The sequence below is a fragment of the Lemur catta genome, chromosome 9, assembly GCF_020740605.2.
Source record: "Lemur catta isolate mLemCat1 chromosome 9, mLemCat1.pri, whole genome shotgun sequence".
NCBI classification, from domain to species: Eukaryota; Metazoa; Chordata; class Mammalia; order Primates; family Lemuridae; genus Lemur; species Lemur catta.
In genome coordinates, this window is record NC_059136.1 from 19,111,201 (window position 1) to 19,137,736 (window position 26,536).

A 26,536-nucleotide genomic window follows, 5' to 3' on the forward strand; every position below is an offset into this window, starting at 1 on the left:
TATGATTGTATGACTGTAAATCCTAAAATCTTTAAATTACACATCCACTCTTAATTGTGGATTTTTATCAAGCCAAGTTCTGCTGTACATAAAATATATTCAGTGAAAAATTGGAACAGGAATCCCCTGAGAGGTGTGCACAGTGCCATTTTTACCATTTTAGAGTATTTTTTATTCTTGTGATTTTTAAGACTGGTACATTTGTCTAAATATTCGTCTTATGGAAACGTGTTCCTGGGTAAGCTATGCTCTTAATATTTAAAATTCAGAATTCACGATCAACCTGTAAGAATGCAGCTATGGAATCTATAAACTGTATGATTTTCTAGACAATTCGTCATGAAACGCTTTGTTCTTGAAGTACTGGTTTAACAACAACAAAAAGTTATTTTACACTTACTTTATACTATGCCGAAAAATAGCAAGGGTATAGAAATCGATCGTGGGTGACAGAAACTTTTGGAAACTTTTACTTTTGACTCATCTTAGTAACTTAGAGTGAACACTAAGCGAGCCCCTGGTCTCCTGCCAAGTTCGCGCCTGGAGCGCCGGCCGCCATCAGAGCGCATAGCAACGAAGGGTCGCGGACCAGCGCTCCGGTCCGACCGGCCGGCTCACTCGCAGTGCGCTGTGGGAAGGTCACGTGCACATACGCGGAGAATGGCGGCCCGGACGGGCTGGTATTTTGAGCTTTTGCACAGCGTTGGCGCGGGAGGACCAGGTGTAAGCGTTTAGCCCCTGCCGGCCCCCATCTCCGGAGCCTCAGCAGGATCTGTTTAATCTTAAAGCGCGGGATAGGAATTACTCATCTGTAGTTTGCCCCGCAGGACGGAGATGAAAGGTAGCGCTCAGTTCCCTGTGGGCTGATTCCTTGAGGGGATTTCGGCCCCCAAACTTTGATTTTTTTTTTCCCCCCGCATATAGAGGAATAGGCTTTTTCTGGAAAACATAAAAGTGTGTTTATACTATTCATAGGTTTTGTACTTTACATGAAAACCTATAAAGTTTATAGGATTGCATTTTACTATATATATTTTTTCATTTTTAATTCCATTGGCTAGATTTTTTTTAAATGTTTAAATTTAGATTTTTTTTTTTGTACTACAGGAAGTCAACATTAATTTTGATTTTAAATTTGGGTACTGATTATTTTTGTGTTTTCAGACTTTTTGGCCTACCCCAAAATCTCCAGGGACAAAATCCCTTCCATAATTTTACACATTATCTTTAAAGTCCTGTGACTGTTACCAGTACAATGTTGCTTCCATTTAAAACTCTGTGATTTACTCCAATCTTTAATTTTAATTTCATTTAAAACAACTTTATTAAGTTTGTTAACTTCAGATCAAAACTGCTGGACTTCATTTTTGAACCATTTTTGTATGCAACTTCTCTCAGAATTTTGTTTCTGATTTACCCACCCTGTCCTAACTCAGACTTCTCTGTCTGTTGCAGAAATCTCTTCACTGGCACCTCACACAAGATAAGCAAGTCTAGGTCTGTTTTTGTTTTTGTTTTTATTTTCCCTTTGTGTTATAAATTATGTAGAATTTACCTCCTTGATCTTCTGTATGCTAAAATTATTATAGAAGGACATAAATAAAGTCAAGAGCAAAGCAGAAGCAGGGGCAAATCTCAACATAAAATTCCTGATTTGACATTTAGGAATGATTATTGACCCTCTTTCTACAGCCTTAGAATTTTTGTTTATAGAATATTCAGTACTATATGCCCATAATTAGTTTGCTGTGTTAACTTTCTAAGTTTTGAAGGAAGCAGTTATTTTGTTGATAAAAAAAATAAAATTATACCTAGAGAAAATTTCCATAGTGGAAGACCGACCATCATCTACTTTCTGTATTCTGCAATTGCAACCACCTTCAACATCTATACTTTGATGTCTGCCTTTGTAGATCTATAGTTGTAAAATACATATGGTGTTTGTTTTCCTGTATGTAGTATATAGACCATATAGTGATAATTATGTTAATTTTGTCTAGATCTATCTTGTCATAGCATTGCCATGCATTGTTATTAGTGTTCCTTTAATTGGTTACATTATTACTCAGAAAAAATACAAAGTATATATTATTATATCCACTTCATAGGTGGGGAGACTAAAAATGGGAGTATGTAAGGTAACTATTGAAAGGTTACAGAGGCATTAAGTGATGTAGTCACAACACTATTCCCTTGGTTAGCTGTAGTCCACCACCATTCTCTTCACCACTGTGTAAGTATAAGCATCCTTTCACTGTTCTTTTGTCCCACGGTCTTATACTGTGGATGTGTTAAATATTCAGAAATTACTGACATAGCTCTAATGTTCATATGGTAATTTGTTATGAGTATGTGCCAAATATGTTTACCAAATTATCTATAGTCCATTATATATATACACATATACATATATACGTATACATCATCTTATTTACAAATTAAATTACATAATTCCATCATTTTGACTTAGCAGCTATTTAAATACTGTTTATCGCTTTTACCTAAACCTTTTATTTACATTCCTTTGATAAAGTTTGTTTGTAAGTGACCTTACTGGTGGACTCAACACAGGCAATGATCCAGAAGAGTGAGTAGAGAGAAAGCAAAGGATAATCATTCTGTTTAAGGAGAACCATTCAGTTGAGACATTCTGGGGGGCTTTGATGTGGGGTTTTGCATAAGTACTGTCCAGGTGTAGTCCAACCTGAAACCTGAAAGACCATGTTTTAAGAATTCTGGTATTAAAGAAAATTCCTAATTTACTTTCTTAAAATGAAATGAGAATTTATTTTTATTGCATCAATATTCAAATCATGGTATAGAAACTTAGACTGTTAAGAAAGTCCAGGAATGTCCTCAGATTTTCAATATTCTTCTGATTTTCTTTAATATAATCCTTAATATGTAGGCCTTCAAAACCTCTGATTCTGGAGGTTGAGCTGATAAGTGAAATGGGAATTACCATTGCATGTCTCCACAGATGGCATTTATGTGTATCACTTGTCTAGCTGTGAAATACACGCTTGCTCAACGTACACAGCTGGCAGTTCAGCTGTGGGTTTAGCATGGGCTTAGCATTTTCTTATGGAAAGAATCACCTTAAATTCAATCAGAGCTGTAACAATTATTAGCTGTGGCATGACATGATTCATGGAAACCACTAGGAACAGTTTTTGTTACATAGAATTGAATGATAATTAGCCATTATCTTAATAATTACTCAAATGAATTTATACCTCTTAAAGATAAAAATAGAAAACATAAGCACTCAAAAAACACTATTTTATAGATGCAATATTAAGACTAAGAGTACATTTCTTAAAGTCACACTTTAAGACAGGACTATGACATTAATCCAAACAAAGTCATATGGTCAAACTCATTTTCAAGCATTGAACAACAGTGATATCATGATGCATTCGACAAATTCCTTCTATGCCTCCGTAGAAGGAGGCATCATCTCCCTTCTTGCAACCATACATTTCTGGAGTGCTACACTGAAGTATTACCTTGATCTCTAAGTCTGGTCCTATCCATGGGTGTACAATCACATTCCAGACTTGGGACTATTCTTAAATGTGTCCATAGATAAAGAGTGGAAGCCTACAAAATTAGTTAAATCTCAATATCATGTTCACTGGGATGCAAACATCTCAAGAGTAACAGAGGAAGCCTCAGTTTTGTCAAAGATGCAAAATTTGATATTAATGGCCATGATGCCAACCGAGATCTTAAAGTGAGAAAACTTTATCCTGCTCAAATTATTTGTTTTGTGCCCTTGAGAGAATGTAAGTACTAAGGAAGTAAGCAGCCAAAAAACATGTAAGATCTTGCTGAGAACCTGATTAGCATAATAGAATTTTAAGTTGTATTTTTGACATGACACACCTGAGATGTAATGAAAACAAAGACTGCATGTACCCTTTAGCCAGCCTCCAAAGAGAACACCTTATATAATTATCGTATAATTAACAAACTAAAAAATTGATATTGGTGCAATGCTATTAACTAAACACAGCTTCTTCAGCTTTCCCCAATTTTATATGCATTATTTATATATAACATACATATATTTTTACATAGTATTAGCAATACCCTCCTCCAGCCTTACTCTTGATCTTCATTGATTTGTTCTCCATGACTATAGGTTTATAATTTCAAGAATATTATATAAATTAAATCACATGGAAGATAATCTTTGGCGATTTGCTTTGTTTTCCAGTCCGTCTGATGCTGTGAAATCCATCCAAGTTGCTGCATGTATCAATAGCGTGCTTCTGCTAATTGCTATACAGTAGTATTGTGTTATATGGATACATCATTGTTTATTCTTTTATCTGTTAAAGGACATTTGGGTTATTTCCTGGTTTTAGCTATTGCAAGTAAAGTTACTGTGAATGTTTGTGTACAGGTTATTATGTCAACATAAGTTCTCATATCTCTAGGATAAATGGCCAAGTGTGCAATTGCTAGGTTATATGGTAAGTGTATTTTTAACTTTATAATAAACTGCCAAACTATTTTCCAGAATAATGGTGCCGTTGTATATTCCCAACACCACTTGATATTTTCAATTTTTAAATTATTTTAATGATTTTAGTAGATATCATGCTGTCTCATGGTGGTTTTAATTTGAATTTCCCTAATAGCTAATGATATGCTCATCCATATATTCTTTTTGGTAAAATGTCTATTCAAAACCTTGCCATTTTTAAATAGATTATTTTGTTACTATTTGCCTTGAATATTTCCTCATATTTTATGGATATGAGCCCTTTGTCAGGCATATGATTTTCAAATATGTCCATCCATTCTGCACCTTGACTTTTTGTTCTCTTAACATTATCTTTCACAGGAAAAAATTTCTTAATTTTGAAGAAATCAATTTATTGATTTTTTTTTTTTTGCTTTCATAAATTGTGCTTTTGCTGTCATATCTAAGATCTCTTTTCCCAACCTTAGGTCAACAAATTTTCTCCTACATATTTTGCATAAAAGTTTTTTTTTTGAACTTTAAAGATCAGATTTATTTGAAGAAAACAAAAAACCCACAACCCAAAGGATGGGATTTTATATCTCAAGACTTCTCCCAGGTATTAAGTCTACAGATTGGTACACCAGCTTTTTTGGGTACAACTATTTGGAAGGACAGTAGACATGAAGAGGACAAACCCTAACTTTTTATTACCTACAATCAATGGTTTCTAAAAAAACAAAAAACAAAAACAAAAAAACACCTTTCAACCTTGGGTATCTCTCTTTAAAAGCCCACTTCCCAGCTACTAGCCAATTCATGCCAATTATGTAAAGTTAATTCACTTGGTGTACCTTTTGTCCACTTGGTGAATTATTCCTTATGCCCACTGCTGCAGCACAAATAAACCCACACATCTGCATGGCTGGACACATTCTAACCTAGGACTGATGGGAAAAGGGCTTGCAAACTGAAGACCAAGATGTCATTTTTCTGCAGGTACTAATATCATATTGCCCATGATGGGGAAGGATACCATCTATGGAGCTGACCCCTACAAAGTTGCACATAGAAGCAGGCAGGTTTAGCTACTGTTTTGCAAGAGAAACCAGGACATTGTTAAACAGTGCTCTCCATTACCATTTACTCTCTCAAGGGAAGCTAAACAAAACAAAACACACACACACACACACACACACACACACGCACTCTTACATTCTCAGCCACATTATGAATCCAAGCACTGGTGTGGGATTTCAGTGGAGAGAAGGAAACTTGGGGGGTGGAGACAAAACCCAGTCGCGGTTGTAAGAAATGCTCCCAATTTAACTGTCCCTATTTATCCACCTTTATTTCCCACCAAGACCATCAATTCTAGAGTATTCTGATCTGTAGAAGGGGTCAAAGCAGCAGGAGCAGGCATGGATGGAGGGAAAGAGAGTCAAAATACATCAAGGAACCAATTTGCTTGAGAAAAGCATAGATTTTTCCTTTCAAGCCTCCCAGTGGCTAAGTTATAAAATGCCCTAGATAATAGGTATGTGACTTAAGACAATGACAAGAACCTAATTTTTTAAAGCTTCAAGGTTTCGACAGAATGTGGATATATTTGAACTTTCAAAAAGGACAGTGTTTAGAAAGGGCAAAACCAGGACATATAAAAGACTGGGAATTCCCAAGACCCCTAAGTGCTTCCTGCTCCAGGAAATAACCATTCATGTGTTTATTGGAGTTCACACTAATTCCCTCTGTAAGCTGGTGCAAAATGATTCATAACCTCCCAAAAGCTTCTTTTCAAACCATGATTTTCCCATTTATCTTGGTTCCATGCAGTCATATTCTTTAGTGGGCTATAACTCACTCCCAACTACCCACCGGGGGGTTAAAAATGAAGGAATCCCCCCTACGTTGGCCCCAATAACTCAGAATTAGGAGGGGCTAGCAGCCTCCTTGAGACTAAAACAATTTGAGAGCCTAAGTCTGCCTTTCCAAAGATGGAAAATGTATTCAGATAATGTTTGAGAATTCATATATGCCACAATAGGATAAGAAGAATTAAAAGGTGGAAATCTCACACTCTTCCTAATACCTGCTCTGCTGCCCAACCAGATTCCAGACACCCTATCACTATCATTACATTTCTGCTAAGTGGAGCACCCCGGGTACTAATCACACAGGCAAACTGCATGGTGTCATAAAAAACACACCACAACTTTTCCATTAAAAAAGCTGCAGTCTTTTTTTCTCTGGCTGCACTAGTGACTCTTCAGTTACTTCAGTACTTCAAAGGCTGCAGCAGCATGTAAAAGAATTTCATTTCTTTTTTCTTTTAAGTTAAGAAAGGATTCCAGGAGATTGTATGTTTTATTTTGTCTTGTCTGGATAGAGGTTTGATTTGCTCTCGAATGTTCCCAGGTGGAGGAGAGACTAGGCGAAAGCACAGGATGTTGAGGTATATTCAGTGTAATCTCCCTTGTTTTCATCTTCACCATCAACAGAGAGAGCTGCATACTTGCTTGCAGAACTGAACTTGGATGCTGGATTTTCCTCAGGTTTCTTTGGCTCAGGTGCAGATCTGGAATCTGGATTCTTTTTGCCATCTTTCCTATCTGACTCCTTCCAGTGGTCTTTGTTCCCTCCATCTCCTGGACCACAGAATATTTTGTAATTTCCAGCATAAACATTTTGTACATATTTAGTGCAATTTGTGCCTAAGTGTATTTTGGGGGTTGCTTTTGACAGTATAGTGTTTTTGAGTTTCTAATTGTTCTGTTCACCACACATAACACACACACACACATGCACACACACACACATGCACACACTCGGTATTAATTTTATACCTATAACCCATCTAAATTCAATTATTACTTATAGCAGTTATTTGATAGATTTTTTGAGATTGTCTAAATAGATAGCATATCATCTGCAAAAGTATTTTTATTTCTTTTTTCCCAGGTGAATCACGTTTTTTGTTTGTTTGTTTGTTTGTTTGTTTGTTTGCCTGATTGCGATACTGCACTAGCTAGGCCATCTAGTACTATGTTGAAGAAGTAGTAAGAATGGACATCTTTGCCTTGTTCCAAAATTAGAGAAAAAGCATCAATCTCTTACCATTAAGTATGATATTAGCTGTAGGTTTTTGGTACATGGTTTTTATCAGATTGAGGAATCACTGGGTATTTGGACTATTCCTACTTTGCTTACAGATTTTATCCAGAATAAATGTCAATAATTGTATGCTGTGAGTATTTCTGTATTTATTTAGACTTGTTTTTTGTCCCAGGTTATAGTTAATCTTAGTAAATGTTCTGTGTGCACTTGAGAGTGTATTCTTCTGCTGTTGGGTGGAGCATATAGGTCTATAAATGCCAATTAGATTAAGTTAGTTAATAGTGTTGTTAAAATGTTTTGCATCCTTACTAATTTTTTTTCTCTACTTGATCTACTAAACATTGAGAGAGTGGTAGTGCAATTTCCAACTATAATTTCAAATGTGTTCACTTCTCCTTGAGGTTCTATCAGTTTTTCCTTCCCACAATTGAAGATCTGTTATTTGGTGGTAAAGGGTGAGGATTGCTCTGTCTTCTTGATAAACTGACATAAATTATTATGAAATAAACTTCTTTATCCTTAGTATGATTTTGGTATAAAATCTAGTTTATATTAATACAGCCTTTAAAAACTTTCTTTTGATATTTATTATAATGGCATATATTTGTCTATCCTCTTGTCTTTACCCTATCTATTCCTTTGTATTTAAAATACATTTCCACAGGCAACATAGAGTTGGCTCTTTCTTTTATGTACAGTCTGACAATCTGTCTTTGAGTTTTGTCTTTAAACTCTTTACATTTAAAATGATCATTTGATCCCTTTTTCTTCTTTATCTACCTTATTTTGGAATAATATGGTATGCTTAATTATTCAATTTTGTCTTTATTGTATTATTATCTATAACTTTTATTTTTCTCTTTGTTGATATAGAGTTTCTTGTGTGCAAATTTAACTTCTAAGTCTACCTTCAAGTGATAGTCTACCACTTCATGTAATATATGAAACCCTTAAAATAGTGTAATTTCATATTTCCCTTTCTGACCTTTGTAAAATCTTCATATATTTTCCTTTTCATTTTCCTTTTACTGGTAACCCCATACTACATTATATTTATTTTTGTCTAAATAATAAATTGTACACTAAAGATATTTGAATGAGAATAATATCTTATGCATATGCTTATGCAGTTACATATCTCTGTGTTCTTTATTCCTTTGTGTAGACTCAAATTTCTGTCTGATATTGCTTTCTTTCTTCCTGAAAGGTAGCATTCTTTTTAGTGAGAATCTACCAATAATAAATTATTTCAGCTTATATATACATATGAAACCGTCTTTTTGTTTCCTTTGCTTTTAGAAAATATTTTTGATTTGTGTAGAATACTAGATGGATTTTTCTTTCCTTTAATTATTTTACCAATATGACTATGCTGTCAACTTTCTTGTGTTGTTTCCAGTGAGAAATCTGCTGTCATCCTGATTTTTATTTCTCTGTACCAAATTTCTTTGTCTAGCTACTTTCTATATCACTGATTTGGAGCAACTTGGTTATGATGTGTTTTTTAATAGATATATTCCTGCTTGTTGTGCTTGCAATTTACTGAGCTTTTGAATCCATAGGTTTACCTTTTTATCAAATTTGAATTCCAGTTACACATGTATTAGGTGGCTTGAAGCTGTCCCACAGCTCATTGGGACTTTTTCCATTTTTTTAATGCTTCTCTCATTTATTTTGGATGATATCTATTACTATATCCTCAAATTTATTAATCTTTTCTTCTGAAAAATACAATCTGCAGTTAATCCCATTCACTGTACATTTTAATCCTCATTCATATTGTAGTTTTCCTCCGTAGAAGTTTTATTTGGGTCTATTTTATATCGACCACATCTCTACTTAGCTTTTAAATGTATATAGTGTAGCAATAAAAACTGTTTCAATGTATGGAAAACTGTCATAGTAACTGTTTTAATGTGGACTGTAACATCTTGGTCACTTCTGGGTCCACTTAAAATGACTAAGTTATATCCTCTTTATGAGTCATATTTTTGTGTTTCTTTGCATTCCTTGTAAGTATTAATTGGATGAAAGATTGTAAATTTTATCTTGATGGGTATTGTACATTTTTGTACTCCAACAAATATACTTGAGGATTGTTTGGAGACATTATTTGGGAACAGTTTCATTCTTTCAGATCTTCCTCTTATATACTGTATTTAATCTAGGACCAATTTTTCTCTTCTGTTGATACAAAACCATGTATGTCTTACTTTCAATGCCCAGTGAATCATGAAGTTTACCAGTCTGGCTGATGGGAAGATGCTTTATTCCCAACTGTGTGTGAATACGAAGTACCTCTAATCCAATCAGGTGTCTCTTTCCCCAGCCTCAGTTTTTTAACTGAGATGCACTGCCGTATCCTTTTCCAATCTCCAGAGTTGCAGTGAGTCCAGCAAATGAGGGAAAGAGAAGAGGAAAACTTGTGTCCATGGCACAAGCCAGGACATGAGATGAGGGCAGTGGATTTCTAGGACCTTGGAATCAGTAATGTATGGGTATAGTAGGAGCGGGAAGGGTAGACCATGGTGGGACTGGGCAGGTGAGAGAGGGCAGGTCAGGAAGTGAGCAGGGGCAGCTCACAGAGGAATGCATGTGGTGTGGAGGGATTTGAATGTCTGGGTCTTGTTCCTTCAAATAATAGTACCCCAGCCCAAAAGGTCTGCCTTTAGGAAGACAGTAGGAATGAGTGAGGACGGTCCTGGCCCTCTGGCAGGGAGGTCTCCGCATTATCAGGTGGTGTGTGATCTGGAGAGGAGTGAGAGTAGAGAGAGGCAGAGAGGACCTAGCTAGGATCCTGGGAGGGAGGCTCAGAGACTTGTATGCTCTTGTTCTCCTACATTACCTCGTTGCTCAGCACCCCCACCCCACTCTGGGTGCAAATTCCTGTCTCCTCAGACATTTTGCAGGTATAGATGGATCCACAGATCTGAAATTCAGAGGGTCATTCTCCCTGCGCCACCTTGTGTCCACACATGGGAGTGGGCGAGCAACCTAACAGGAAGCTCTGGATGGCGGGGGGGGTGGTCTGCGGATGCGCAGAGAGAACTAACTGTAGCTCTAACCTGCGCGGCAATGCAGGGAGGATTGTAGGAGATGGGCAAGGTGGGGGCAGAGGCAGAGAGCCCTGGGTGGCAGTGGGTGAATCCTCATGGGACGTTTCTTTGCAGACATGCAGTTTCACACATCTGGGTCTGCGCGCCCTCTTAGGTATTCTTTGATATTCTCGTACAAACTTCATGATTTTTTCCTGTGTCTCAGACGTATTTTCTTTCACTTCTGTCACATATGCTCTTTTTCATTATATATGTAGCCATAGTTGCTTACCTAAATTTCTTATTGGTGAACTATTTGTATTTAAAGTATTTTCCAACTGAGTAAACAAATGAAAGTATCTACTTTAGTATGTCTTTGGTTGGTCATTTCTGCAGATTGCTATCTTCTCATTTCAGGAGAGAGTCACATCTGCATGCCTTGAGCAAGGATTGTTTGGAATCTTGTGTTTTGCTTCTTAATTTTGGACACTTGTATGTTCTGAAAACTGTTAAGCCATCAATATTCATTTGAAAAAAAATCTAGTTGGTTTGTTTTTTACTTTGTTTCTACTCTTTTACAATCTTATATCTTTTCTTCTGCTTACTTTGTTTTGAATTTGCTCTTCTTTTCCAGTTTCCTAAGGTAGATATTTAGATTATTGATTTTTCTCTTCTCAAATATGTAAAGTATATTTTGTTCCATCCTTTTACTTTGATTTATATGTCTCATATTTAAAGTTGTGTCTTCTAGACAACACATAGCTGGGTCTTGTTTTTTGATCTACTCTGAATGTCTTTCTTTTATTTGGTGCATGTAGACTGTTGACATTCACAGTGATTATTGATATAATTGGATTACTATCCACTGTATTTGTTACTGTTTCCTATTTGCTGTCCTTGTTTTTTGCTCCTACTTTGTATCCCACTTTTTTCCTGCCTTTTTTGAATTTAATTGAATATTTTATGATTCCATCTCTCTCCTTTCTTAGCATATCTGTTATATATCCTTTATTTTAACCTTTTTTAGTAATTGCTCTTGAGAATAAAACTCTATTCCTATTGTTACTTGATCTAAAAGATAAAAGCTTGTTGAAAATAATAGAAAATTTATTTGATTATGTATGCTTATATATGTATATGCTTAAATTTAAATGACATGAATTAGTAATGATAAAAGGTATGAGCGGGAGGAATTAGGATTACTTTCTTGTTATGAAGTACTCACACTATTTGTGAAACAATGTAATGTTATTTGAAAGGGGGCTTGGATTGATTACCTATACATGTAATATTGAAAACTATAGGGCAGGCTATTGGACCAAGGGCCTCAGTGCATTACTGGCCATTGACCAGAGGGTGCATTCAGATCCTTGCTATGTGGACTTCTCCCATTTGGCAGAATGATCTATCAATGCCATTAAGGGAGAAGGTTGGCTAGCAAGACAGAAATCACAATCTTATGTAAGTAACATAATCAGTCAAGTGATATCCTATAACCCTTTCAGTATTCTCTTGTTTACAAGCAACTTACACACTGGGAGGGGATTAAAGTCAAGGTTGTGTACACCAAAAGGTAAGGAGTACTGGGTGCAATCTTAGGGTCTACCTGCCACAACAAGTTTTCAGCAATCTAAAACAGTTATTAGTTTTCACTTATTTTTTGTTACCTTGACATTTCTGAAAAATACCAGTCAGGCAACTTTTCAAATGCCCCCCACAAATATGGATTTTCAGGATGGTTTCTCAAAATTAGAGTAGGGATATGGATTAACTTAGACAATTTATAAAAGTTTAAGGACAAGAAAAACTGAAAGCAAATTGTTTAGAAATACAAACTTAGAAAAATATAAAGAAAATTAAGAGAATGACATATAAAGTACTCAAAATAATAGTTATCTCCTGTAGGTAAGAAAGAAGATGGAATTGGAGAGATGCAGTCAGGGGGCACTAACAATATTGATAATGTCCTGTATATTAGTTGGCAGTGAGTTAAAAAAAATTGTATTTACTTTAGAATAGTTTTAGTTTTACAGAAAAGTTGTGAAGATTGTACAATTAATGTTTTTCACACACACCCACACCCACAGTTTCTCTCATTATGAACCTCCTACATTATTGTGGAACACTTGCCACAATTAATAAAATAATATTACCATTAACATTAACTAACATCCACACATTTACGGAACATCTCAGTTTTAACTTAATGTCTGTTCTCTCTTCTAGGACCCCATTGAGTATGCCATGTCACATTTAGACACCACAGATGCTTAGGCTGCTTTTATGCTATCCCTGTTTCTCCACCGTTCCTTTTTTTTTTTTTTTTTTGATGACATTGACATCCCTCATTTGAATATCTCCGATGTTTTCCTCAGATTTACGCTGAATTTGTATGATTAGGAGAGGAAGATAACAGAGGAAAGGTTTCATTCTCATCACATCATATCAAGGATATGTACTACTAACATGCCTTATCACTGTTATTAATTTCATGACCTGGATGAAGTAGTTTTTATCAGATTTTTCCTCTGTACAATTATTTTTTTTCACTTTTAAAGTTCTTTATGGAAAAGAAGTTATTATGCACAATGGTGCTTAAAAAATAGAGAGTTATGTGCTACCTCTTTGTGTGCAGAGAATCTACAAACATCATTTGGAATCCCTCAGCGTGAGCAATTTTTCTATTCTAAATTTATTAAATATTTATTCATTTATTTATTTATGTCCACATGGAATCTTGTATATTTACTTTACAATTTACTTATACTACTTGATTTATTTTGTTGGTCTAATTGTTACAGTGGAGGCTGTTGCAAGGTCTTTCAGTTGGCTTCCGTATTATTTTGAAATACCCACATCATTATGATGTACTTTTGCGTGGTTGGTTAGTCAGCTGGTTGTTTTATTGTTAGCATTTTCTTACTTTCAAGTAAGTTACTTACAAGTTACACCAGACTAACTGTGTTGATTTCTTGAAAGCATGGGGCAGTGTATTACTTACAGATGCCAGAGAGAATAGGGGATCATCATTCCTTGCAGGGTCAACCTGGAGGGAGAAGCAGTCCTGGACTGCTGGCAGGGAGTAAGAAGGCGGAAGGAAGTGACCTGTGGGCCAACGCATTTATTAGAATTGAGGACATTACTCCTACAAGCTTCCCTTGCAGAATTCTAATTGGTGAGTTTAGAGCAAGCAGGCAAGAGATCTGCAGAGGCACACTGTGACTGACAGGGGGTCACTGCAGCATATCTGCCTAGTCTATGCAGGATGTGGGGTCAGCGGAGTGAGACAAGTGTTGTACCTAGCTATCTCATAGGGGGTGGGCACCAGCATGTGGTTGTATAAGATACGTATCTGGATAGACCCCATTAAGGAACTGAGAGAAATTGAATAACTGGAAACTGCCATAGATGACTAAAGCCTGATTCTGATATGAGCAAGTTAAACCTATATTCAAAGTGGATGCCTAGGCAATATAAAATTATAAGATTTCATTGTAAGATTTAAAATAGGAACTAGTCTACTAATAATTCTTAAGTCTCTAATCCCTAGGTTGAAGATAAATGGAATTGCTCAACTTATATGAAATTATATTTAAGACTGTTTCCTCAATAGTAGATCAAAATACAACAGATGAGCCCCCATGATTTTACAGTGAGGAATGGGCAGTCACAGAGAAAAATAGCATACTACATTGATGCTAGAGGGCACATTCCAAATCTCAGAAATACAGATGCACCTTAAAATGGTATTATGAAAACATCATTGCCAGAAAACAGTCATAATGTGTTGTTATTGTGTTCAAGTGCTTATACATGAACTTGGTCTAAAAATCTTCCATTGACACATTCTGATGATATCGTCAACATCAAAACTTGCAGAAGGGCTGCATGTAGATTGTAAAGATGATCTCACAGAGAGTTGAATAGAACCCTCACAACAAATGCAGCATAATCAATGCTTCGGATTATTAAAAATTATGATAATATGGGAAGAATAATAGAAAAGATGAGTTGAAAAGTCAATCAGAAGAGTTTGACTTTGAATGGGAGAAATTTTAGAAATGCATTTGTGAATGTATTTTGCTTATAGTTTCCATCACATGTAATCACAGTATTGATATAAGACAAATGTCCACATTTATGTAAGTTGAAAATAGTTTTTTCTAGTAATTATGATATAGAAATTCTAAGTGGTAAGAATTATTTGTGGCATAATTTGTAATTAGTTTTATTCTCTTATGGTGATATAGGAAGTAATGATGAATCTTACAGTTGATGCAATTGATACATCTTGCAATTACTTAGGCAAAGCTGTCAGTTTTAGCAAATACTGACTTAGTGGTTAGCATATACTTTCTGTTAGTCCACAGGCTTTACATATTATTAATTTATTCAATCCTCTCAACATCTTAAAAGGTAAGTACTATAACCTCTGCCATGTTTCAGTTCTGAATCTAAGCTAAAGTCCCACAAAAAAAGGAATCAAAGAATCTTGAGCTAGACTCAGTCTATCTCCAGAGTCTTTGTTCACATCAACAATGTTAGAATACCATTTTTCTTACATGAAACATTTTTTAGGTCTAGTTTAAAAAATCTTAGCCTAAATTATGGTCATTGGGGATGTTATTTTCCTAAATTAGGTTCTAAATACTGTATTAAATTGTGTGTGTAATGTGAGCTCAAAGGTCAGAATGTATTTCCCTGTATGGATAGTCTACTTCATAGAATATTTATTGGTAACTCATCTTTTCTCCATTTTCTTTTCTTTATAAATTATTTGCATATATATATGAATGTATGTGTTTTTGAGCTCTCATTTATTTCCCCCCACCATTGGGTTATTTTTCTATCTCTGTGCAAATATCACACTGTCTTCTTATTATGAGAATTCATTTAACAAAAGAATTTTACCTTAAGATCCCATTCACCTAACTACTGTGACATTGTGGAATGGGAAGAATAAGAATTTGCATATCTTGCACCTACACCAATATTCCCAGCTGTACCTCGAATAAAGACGGTTTAGTATCTTACAACATTACTTTTGTTGCTTTTATCTCTAACATCCTTGTGAATCTTAGTAATCCTCCCACAACACTCCCCACTTTGTTTTCGTTTCCTACATTCTCACTGAATTTCATTCAACCTCCTCATTTTCTTTCCCTGCTTTTTGGAGCCTTGGAGACTATCTACTCTGGTAGCAACAGTCAGCAGAGCAGGAACTTGTACAGACATTCCTGGGTGTCTCTCTTCGGAGCAGGGATACCCCCGTGTTTGAGTCCCTCCTCCTCTGGACCACGCCCAGCAAGGGCGGGGCCAACCCCTGCAGCTGAGCTCAGACCCTCAGTGTGCAGTCTTAAGGGGCAAGGCCGGCTGCTCGCCGCCTTCTCTCTGGGGTCGGTTGGAAAATTCCCTTCATTTGTATAAATATCCTCTTTGTTCAACAGTCTTTGTGCTTGCTGACCAAAGACGCTTAACCGCTGAGACCTTGCTTTGTAATATTTGCTCTTGCTTTTTGTTTTGGCATGCAAATATATTCAACACTTAAGCGTAAATTTACCTTTGGGGATACACAGAAATATCATCTACAAACAATTTGTATTTTTGCATTATGTATTAATGCCTTTTATGCCTACATTTAAAAATGCATTCATAATCATTTTTCAAAGAATCTTTTCAATTATTTTCATTTTTTCAAGCACCACTCTTTCATAAATTGAATGGGAATATCACTTTTGTTGGAAAAGTCAGATAGGATACACTCTCTGTTAGTGTTCTCCAAAAACTTCCTCTGAAAGCACAGAACAGACACTTTGTTACTGTGCATGTATGAATATCATCCCATTGTTTAGTTTATTTCTTCACTAAAAACTATTGATATTGGCTGGAGTCCTTGATTATTTGCACCTCATTTTTGTTAATGTCTGCATGATAGTTGTTGGTAAAGATGACCCATAATATAGATATGTATTATTTTCTTACTTTTTGTTGAATATAGTTTTTTTACTTTTTATAAAACAAAAAATTAAATGCCACCTAGAAAATGTATACATACATCTCTAGGTAACAAACATTTTTGTAATATGGTATTTGTAGAAAGGGAATTACAATCTTTTATATATTTTCTCCTATTAACTAGCATAATATTTCAAAATGATTTCATGCTTGTTACCCTTCTAGATTATCATTTTTGTTGACTTAGTTGATAATTTACCCACCTTCCTATTTTTTAGCTGATCTATTGATGTCTATTGTGTTAGCCTGAAACCTTTACACTCCTCTGAAACTGTTTGTATGTCATAGACAGTTGAGTGTCTTGGCTACTCAAACATGGATTCCTTTATCTGAAACCATCAAGAGACACAAAAGCAAAAAAAGGACAGAAATGATTCAGAATTCCAACAAGCAGAATAGGATTCATTTGTGACCTACAATGTGATGTGCCCTAATGTCAGTATGGCTGCGTTGAGAGGATCACATTCTCTTGTTAAGGAAGCATTGCTTCAGGGTGGATCTCTGAGACTCAGTAGCATATGTCTGCTATACAAGTAACGAAATCCTCTATCTAGTGGACTTAAAATCATTCTAGGGGGATTAGAGATATTTGTTCAAGATTTAATAAATGTTAACAACAAACAGCAAGAACATTGATACTTTATAAGTACCTTCAGACTAAGTTAATAGATTGGCATTTGTTTTGCCAAGTAATACTGCATTTAGAGGCTCTGGGTTTCAGTATTGTATAAAGAGAATTTCAATTCCAGATCTTGGTAAAAGATTTTCACTCTATTATTGAATTAGAACCTGGTACTTACCTTACTATAACTTCATATAAGGAGAAACCCTACACTCCATGCCAACTACATAAACTGTAGCATTTATATAGTAAAAGGAAGAGGCAAGATGATTCCCCAGTTTAAAAGAAACTGGGCTGGGTGCAGTGGCTCATTCCTATAATCCTAGCACTTTGGGAGGCCAAGGCATGAGGCCAGGAGTTCCAGACCAGCCTGAGCAAGAGTGAGATCCCATCTCTATAAAATAATAAAAAATAATAATACAAAAATTTAGCTAGGCATGGCTGTCCATGCCTGTAGTCACAGCTACTCAGGAAGCTGAGACATGATAATCATTTGAGTCCAAGAGTTTGAGGTTGCAGTGAGCTATCATGATGCCAGTGCACTCTAGACTGGGAAATAGAGTGAGACTCTGTATCCATAATAACATAAATAAATAAATAAAGTAAAGAAAACTGGAGGTTTTCTGGGGAAATAAATAGAGGAGATAAACCTTACTGGTTATCTTTCTCTTGATGATAATTGGTTTATGCTCTTATAAATAGAAAGCTCTATTTAAATTTATTAATAATGTAATTTTATCAGCTACTCATAACAAAAATCACAAGAAATGGAAATTGGGGTCCACATTGGTGGTTCAACCTACTTAAACACATCATTTTCTGTATCTCTAATTGGTCACCCTTCATCCTTGGGTTTCTCATGCCCAAGATGGTCATGGTATGGATAGAACTATTTTTATAAGTTAGGAATAAGATAAAAAGGTTGGGGGGAAAGTTTATTCAAATAGTTTATCTTTGTGTCTTTTCTTTTCTTTTCTTTTTCTTTTTTTTTTGAACTGTTCCTATAGTTCCATGATCTCAGTAAAGTAATGATGTCAAATAGCAACCCTGTCTCATGAGAGCTGGCATGATTATTGTCTCTTGATACAGGACATGGAGAATAGCTTGAAGAAATTGGACAATGTTATTCTGGGCTCAGTTCTGTCTTCTCAACTCAAGAAGTTTTCCAAGATTATTGCACACTACAGCCAGGAAATGTTCTTAAAGCACTAAACTAGGGCAATAGTAGGGCTTACATAATAGTTTTACATCTCTCAGTTATCAATGTCCTTCCTTGCTAATGTACTGTATCTTGTAATCACTTGTTTAATATAATTATCTATAATTATATTTTTGTTTGTTTTTATATGTAGTAAGCCATACACAATCCCTATTTTTTTTTTTTCACAGCATCTTTATGTAAGGCTGGTGGCGGGCATCTCTCCCCTCCCTAATGAAAAAAAAAAAAAAAAAAAGAAGCCCTTGAGACCTGCCGAAAACAATGCCTGCTAGGCCCAGCTAAGTTAAAGAATAACCATAGCTGGATGGTTACCCTGATACAGGTCTTGGTTCCTGGAGTCCACACACACCACCAGCCCCTCCTATTTTTCAATACCTGCCCTAAAACTGCAACAAAGAAATTCCTCACTCTTCATGCCAAAACTCTTCGCGCCAAAGAAACCCCCGTCCCCCAACTCTAAAAAACATATATAAGCCTACTCCAAACTTCTGGGCAGCCTGACTTCTCAGGCGCCTCTGTCCCAGGACCCGTGAACCTTGCCCGGGCCCCTCTCTTGGGACCCGTTACCCTCTTCCAGGAGCGCTTAAATAAAGCCTCGTTGGTTGCTCCTTTCCACTCTGCTCGTCTTTCTTTCTCTGGTGCCGACCATCCAAAAACCTTACACTTTATTCATCCCATCTAGAATTACTCATCATTACTTACTGCTGGCTGTATATTTCTAGTTGGAAATATTAAGGTGAATAAGAAACAATGTAAAAAACTCACAGAGAAAGATGAACAAGTGAACTGGCATTTGTAACAGTAAAGGGAAGGTCAGAATTGATCAATACACAATGTCTTTAGGTGTCTCTATGGGTATCATCCACTGCATGTCAATAAATCAAAGGTTTAATATGGACCTAAAAGAAGGGATTAATTTTCTGTGTAACTAATGTATACACGATAGCCTTATTTTGTATTTTTTGGAAAAAGCCCTTCTGGAGTTATAAAGGCATATGTTTTATTCACATAAAATGAAAGCACTATTGAAATTAATTTATACATGTATTCACAAATATTTTGATATCCTGATTGTTATGAATTAGATTTTAATCCAGAGTCATGAATATCTTCACACATCACCCTCTGTGGCATGAGGACTGATGGCAATGAAACATTTCTTAATAAGAGAGGCTGCACCAGCGTCTGTGTTATTTCCACTTTTCCTGTAGACATACATTCTGCAAGTTTTGATGCAGGTGGTCTTACCAGAAGGAAACAGCAGAATATTTCAGGAGAAGCTCATCCATATGCAGAATATGAAAACCATGCCCTGGCTTCCACCAAACAAATAACAATTATGATGAAATTTGAAAACCACAGATACTAAAATTTATAAAACAGGATAAATAATAAGGATTTGGAAATGTTTATCAAGGGAGCCATATTAATACAGCTAAATCTAGAGAATCAGATTTTCCTTGGTCAAGGAGGACAGCACTGTGTGGAAGGACAGAAGAGGTGGGGATGAAGCAGAAGCAGCATGGTCCACTCGAGGGTCTGTCCAGCAGGTTAAGATGGGGGGTTGGGGGGAGGGGAGGCTGGCACACAGGCTGAAGGGAGTCAGGGCTCATAGTCTGTCCTGAGGATAGAAGTGGCAAAAATTCATGACAATCTTTAAGTCCTCTTTGTATTGAAAAAGAGTTGGAGTTTATTGGTAAATAAGCAAGAATGTAGGTGAGAAGTTTGAGAGATTCACTAATTAGTGAAATTGAACATAACAGAGAATCTTCTTTGTTGCTCTTTGTCCACTGCATGTGTGGGGCTCACAGGGAAACAACGCAGACAAACTTTTCATATTCTCTGATATTTCAGTTCCATTGTGACTCAAAAAACTTAGAAGACTAAACTGTACATAAAAGAACTGTCCTTGGAAACTCAGAGGTCAAGCATCAGACCTAAATGGGTTGGACAAGGATGGCCTCTAGGAGGAGGAACAATGAGTAGATTCTGGATAGTGAGGAGTAGGGAGTCAGGCAAACAGGGGAGGGGAAAGAGAAGAGGGAAAAAAAAATGTGTCTGTGGCACAGGCCAGAGCATGGGCAGATGGCAGTGGACTGGAAGGACCACTGGGAGCAGTAATGTGTGAGGATGGCAGGAGCAGGAAGGGCAGACCATGGTGGAATTGGGGGAGTGAGAGAGGGCAGGTCAGGAAGGGAACAGGGGCAGCTGACAGAAAAACGGATTTTGTGTGGAGGGATTTTGAGTACTTGAGCCTTGTTCCTTTTAATGATTTCCCAGCCCATGAAGTCTGCCTGTCAGGAAAACAGAATGAGAGAGGATAGTCCCTTCCCACGGGGGAGGTCCCTGGGCATTACCAGGTAGGGCTGTGTTTCAGGAACAGCTAGAGTGCAGAGGGGCAGAGATGGTCCCCAAACTAGTGGACAGGCAGATTCAGGGAGTTGGATACTCCTGTTAGCCTCCGTTTCTCCATCGCTGAGATGCCCAAACACTACCCCGAGTGCAGGTTTCTGTACCTTCAGTATTTTGCAGGTGACTGCGCAGGTGAGATTCACGAATCAGAAAATTCAGACCAGCCCGCTAAGAACGCCACCTGGCGACCACTGGCTGAGAACTGCCTAACAGGAAGTGAGGATGAGAGGGGTCCGCAGCTGCGCAGAGAACGGACTTGTGGCTGGCTGGTGGCTCAGGTGAGGCAGAGGAGGGGAGCGCGGTGGGCTGAGGGCGGCGGACGGTGGGCAGTGGGAACGTCTTCACAGGACGTTTCTTTCCAGACATACACATGCTCATCCATTTGTGTGCGCATATCCTCTTAATGATTCTTTGTTTTTTTTTTCATTCCAACGTCGTGATTTTCTCATGTGCCTGCGAGCATAGCAGACATTTGGGCTTTCTTCTTCTATTACATATCCCCTTTTGTATTATGTGTGTAACGATATTTTCTTACCTATGTTTCTTATTGGTAGGTTATTTATATTTAAAATACTTTCCAATTTAGCAAATAAATGAAATTACTCTGTCTTAATATGCCTTTTGTTTTTCATTTTTGAAGATTAGCATCTCCTATTTAAGGGGGAGTCCCCTCTGCATGCCCTTAAACAAAGGCATATTTGAGGTGTTGTGTGCTACTTGTTAATCTTCTGTGTTCCAGAAACTATTAAGATATCAATATTAATTTGAAAAATGCTATTGTTTTATCTTCTATTTTGCTTTTACTCTCTTTACCATATTTTTTTTTCATCTGCTTAATTGTGGCAATTTCCTCCTCCTTTAAATGTCCTGCAGTTGACACTTTGATTCATTTTTATTTTAGATGTTTCTTCTTTCCTAACACATGCATTCAGTGCCTGAAATTCCCTTTAATCTCTGCTTTCGTCTCATTTCACATTTTCTGATGATATGCATTTTTATTTAGTTCAAAATATTTGTTAATGTTTCTTAAGATTTTTAACTTTAAATGCATTTACTCGCCAAGTAATTTGTGATTTTTCAGTTACCATTCTGATATTGATTTCTAGTTTAATACCATTGTGGTCTGAGAGCAGGCATTGTATAATGTCTATTCTTTTAAGTTTGTTTGGTTGGATTTTATGGCCCAAAATATGGCCTGTCGTGGTGAATGGTTCATGTGGCCTTAAGAAGAATGTGTTTTCTGTAATTTTGGGGTGAAATCATCAATAGATATTAATTATATCCAGTTGATTGATGGTGCTGTAAACCATAAATGTAAGGGGTAATTTTGGGGCACTAAATTCCATTTCATTAATCTGTATATCTATCTTTATACTAACCAATACCACACTGTCTTCATTACTATCACTTTGTAAAAAGTTTTGAAATCATGAAGTGTAAGTTGAGTATTCCTACTTTTTCTTTTTCTAGATTGTTTTGGCTATTTTGAATCTCTTGCATTTCCACATTGATTTTGGAATCATGACAGGTGGACACTGAGGAGGGAGTATCATTTGAGGTGAGGAGTTTGAAACCAGCCTGGGGAACATGGCAAGAACTTGTCTCTACAAAACTTAAAAAAAAAAAACCACTAGTGGGCATAGTGGTATGTGCTTATAGTCCCAGCTACTCTGGAGGCTGAGGCAAGAAGATCGCTTGAACCCAGGAGTTTGAGGCCGTAGTGAGCTATGATTGCACCAGTGCATTATAGCCTGGGTGGCATAGTGAGACCCTGTCTCAAAAATAAATAAATAAATAAATAAATAAATAAATAAATAAATAAATAAATAAATACAAAGGAAAAAGAAAAGAATCAGCTTATAAATTATTGCAAAAAATAAAGCAGCTTGGATTTTGATGATTTTTTAAACAGATAAATTACATTGAACTCATAGATCCATTTTAAAAGTATGATCATCTTAGCAATATTGAGCCTTCTGATCAGTGAGGGTGAGGTTTCTCCGCTTTATGTAGGACTTTAATTCTTTAATATGCTTTATGGTTTACAGTGTACGTATTTTACATGTATCTTGTTAAATTTATTTTTCCTTTTTGATGGTGGATTAAATGGAATTATTTTATTTTCATTTGTAGAGTGCTACTTGCTAATGTATAGAAATGCAATTGATTTTTGTATACTGAAATCTTGCTTAACCTGTTTTTTATGAATTGTATATTAGTGAATACCCTAGCATTTTCTGTACACAAGATTGTGTATTTGTGGATAGAAATAGTTTGACTCTTTCCTTTCCAATCTCAAGATTTTACATTGATTTCTCTGTCCTAATTTCCATGGCTACAACCTCTAGTTTTATGCTGAATAGAAGTTGTTAGAGTGCAGTCTTGTTTCTAATCCTGGGGAAAGAACTGAGCCTTTTAGGATGGCATGTTATGTGAGATTTTTATGGAAAGCATAATACATCTACTTTTATATCAGTCAATCATAAAGTGATTTGTATGATAACCATTCATGTGATTATAAGGGCTAATGGGAAGAAAAAGTATAGACATACTATTGCTATGGACTGAATAATTAAGATTTGGAATGCTGCTTACCGGGAGATTGCTCATATTTCTAAGATTAGAGCAGAAATTCTCAAGATACAGATTTTTCTAAATCTTTAGAGAGTTACCATTCCCGTGCAAACTGTCCATAAACTATTTGCCATTTTTATCTTCCTTCTCAAGGGAATTTTGAAGATTTGTTATAAAATTGCATCTCTGTGTTTGTTGTAGATCTCTCTCTGGAGAGAGGCTATAAACTCTAGCCCTGCTCTGGTAGGGCTCCAGGGGAGGTAGTCATGGTGTTTTCAATCAAAGGATATTTCTTTATCCCGGTGGATGACCTAATGCCAAGTGTCTGACCCGTGACTAGTCCTTCTTTCACAAACAAAAAGCGTTTGTAGGTCAGACAAGATATCCTTGTCACTCTGACCTCTGTCCAGTTTATCTTTTCCTACCACGATAGCCACTATCTAAGGGAGGCCTGAGAGGAAAGAAGGTTGGCTCTGATGTGATGATCAATGAAACATGTAGAAGGTAACTTGACAGAACATATAAAATAGCAGAAATGGCATATTACTTACAGATCCCAGAGAGTAGAGGCCAGCATGCCTCTGAGGGCAGATGAGAAGGAGTGAAACATCCTGGACACACACCCACAACCAGCAGGTGAGGGAAAAACAGAAAAAGAAGAAGGGATCAGTGGCCCAAAGCCTTTATTGGGGTCCTGAGTGTTATCAGGTAGGTTTCTCATGGGTATTAACTGGTCAGTTTTGAGCAAGCAACTACGAATTCCACAGTGTCACACTGTGAGTGAGAGGTGGTCACTGTGGCGTATCTGCACAGTACACATGGGGAGTGGGATTAGTAGGTGAAGCCAAGGTTGTGTCTAGCTGTCCCATAGGAAAATGTGTGCTGAGGCAATATACAATTATAAAGATTCAATACCACATATAAATTAGGAATTCCCATAGTCCACTAATAGCTCTAGTATCTTTACTGGCTAGGTAGAAGGTAAGTGGAATTGAACAATTTATATGAAATTATACTTAAGCATGTTTTCTCCATAACAGTCCAGAATAGAGCAGATGAACCACCATTATTTTACACTGAAATATATGCAGTCACAGCAAGAAAAATAATGTATTCCACTAATGCTAGAGTGCACATTTTTACATCTTTCAAATAGAGATACATCTTAGAAGTGATACTGTAAAGTCACTATTAGCCATGAAGCAATCATAATGTGTTTGTCCTCATGTGTGTATGAATAAACTTGGTCTAAAACCTTCCATCCACATTTTGGATGTTATCAGCATCAAAACTTGCAGAGGGCTATCATTATGTTTGGAAAGATAATCTCAAAGATTATGAAATTTCACAATTTTACAATTGTATATTACCTTAGCAACCATTTTGAATATAGATTTAACTTGCTTGTAACAGAAGCAGGGTTTAGTTGACTTTGACAGTTTCCAGTTCTCTGCCTCTTCCCAGTTCCTTAATGTGGTCAATCCTGATATCAGCTTTGTGCAACCTTCCTATGGGATAGCTGGACACCAACTGCCTGACTCCATCCACTAATCCCCACTCTGATTTCTTGTGAGGAATCTCACCAGAAATGCAGCATCGCCAAAGCTTATGATGATGATGATGTGGAGAAAGGTGTGGACAAGATGAGTTGAAAAGTAGTTCAGAAGTTTCATCTGAATAAGAGAAATTTACAAATACCTTTGTTAATATATTCTGATTATTTTTTTCATCTCAGGTAATCATGGAAGTTATATGAAACAAATATCCACATTTATGCTAGTTGAAAAAAGGTGTTTTCCCAATAATTTATAATCTAAAAATTCTGAGTAATAGTAATTATTTGTGTCACAGTTTGTCAGTGGTTTTATTCTTTCATTGTGACATATAAAATAATGATGCATTTTACAATTGATGCAAATGATGCATAATGGAAATTTTTAGAAAAAGTTTTTGGTGTTAACAAATACTCATTTAGTGGTTAGTATAGACCTCATATTATTCCACAGATTTATGTGTTATTAGTTCATTCAATCCTCACAACATCTCCAGAGGCAGGCACTATTACCACTCCCACATCCCAGTTTTGAATCTCAGCTAAAGCCCTACAAGAGAGGAATAGAAGAATCTTGAGTTTGACTCACTCTGTGTCCACAGTCTTTGCTCACAACAACTGTTATTATAGAATATATTTTTCTTATATGGTAAATATAAGAAAAGGTTTATAGTTTAGTTTAGGAATTCTTACCATTAACCTCAATCATGAAGTTATTTTTTCTAAATTAAATTATAAATAATATATTAAATTGCTTTTATATTTAGGTCTGTGATCTACTTAGAATGGATAATGTGTGTAATGTGAAGGTAACTGTAGATTGTATTTTTAATGATGCCTTTAATATTCCTAAAACATTTATTGAAAGTTTATTTTCCCATCTTTTCTTATATATTATTTGCTTAAATATTAATGTCTTTTTTAGCTCTATTTTTTCTATATTTCTCTGTTTGCAAATACCACACTTTCTGAGTTATTAAGATACTTCATTTCACACACAAATTTTCCTACAATACCCTTTCTCTTAGCCATTGTGCTATTCTATAGTAAAGTAAAAGAAGAGTAAAAAACTGAATGCCTTGTACCCACACCAATATTTCCACCTTATCTCGAGTAAACAGAAGGATTTAGAACTTTGGAACATTGCTGTTGACATTTATGTGTCTAACCTCCTTGTGAATCTTAGGCAGTGCCCGGACATACCCCCCTCCCTTTATGTTTTTATCTTTCTCAATGAATTATATTTGCTATCATCCTCCTCATTTTTCCCCCTGTTTTCTGGAGAATCAGGGAATTTTCCCTCCACCAGCAATAGTCAGTGGTGGTAGGAACCTGTACAGAAAACCCTGACTCCCTGAGTGCCTTCTGCACGAGCGCAGGCAACCCAGTGACTGTGGTTTTCCTCTTCCAGACCACGCCCCCGAAAGCCAGTGTGCAGCTGGTACAGCTGAGCTCAGAGCTGCCTGCGGGGTCTTCAGGATCTGCAGGGGCAAGACAGATGCTCCCTCCATTCCCTCTG

At 36.4% G+C, this 26,536-nt stretch overlaps 1 long non-coding RNA gene across 1 annotated transcript; it reads left to right on the forward strand.

The window, feature by feature from the left end:
- Positions 1-669: 669 nt before the first annotated feature.
- On the forward strand, positions 670-4,548 carry LOC123644636. Its single transcript, XR_006737198.1, has 3 exons — positions 670-841; positions 1,456-1,497; positions 4,223-4,548. It is a non-coding gene; the product is annotated as an uncharacterized LOC123644636 (long non-coding RNA).
- Positions 4,549-26,536: the final 21,988 nt, after the last annotated feature.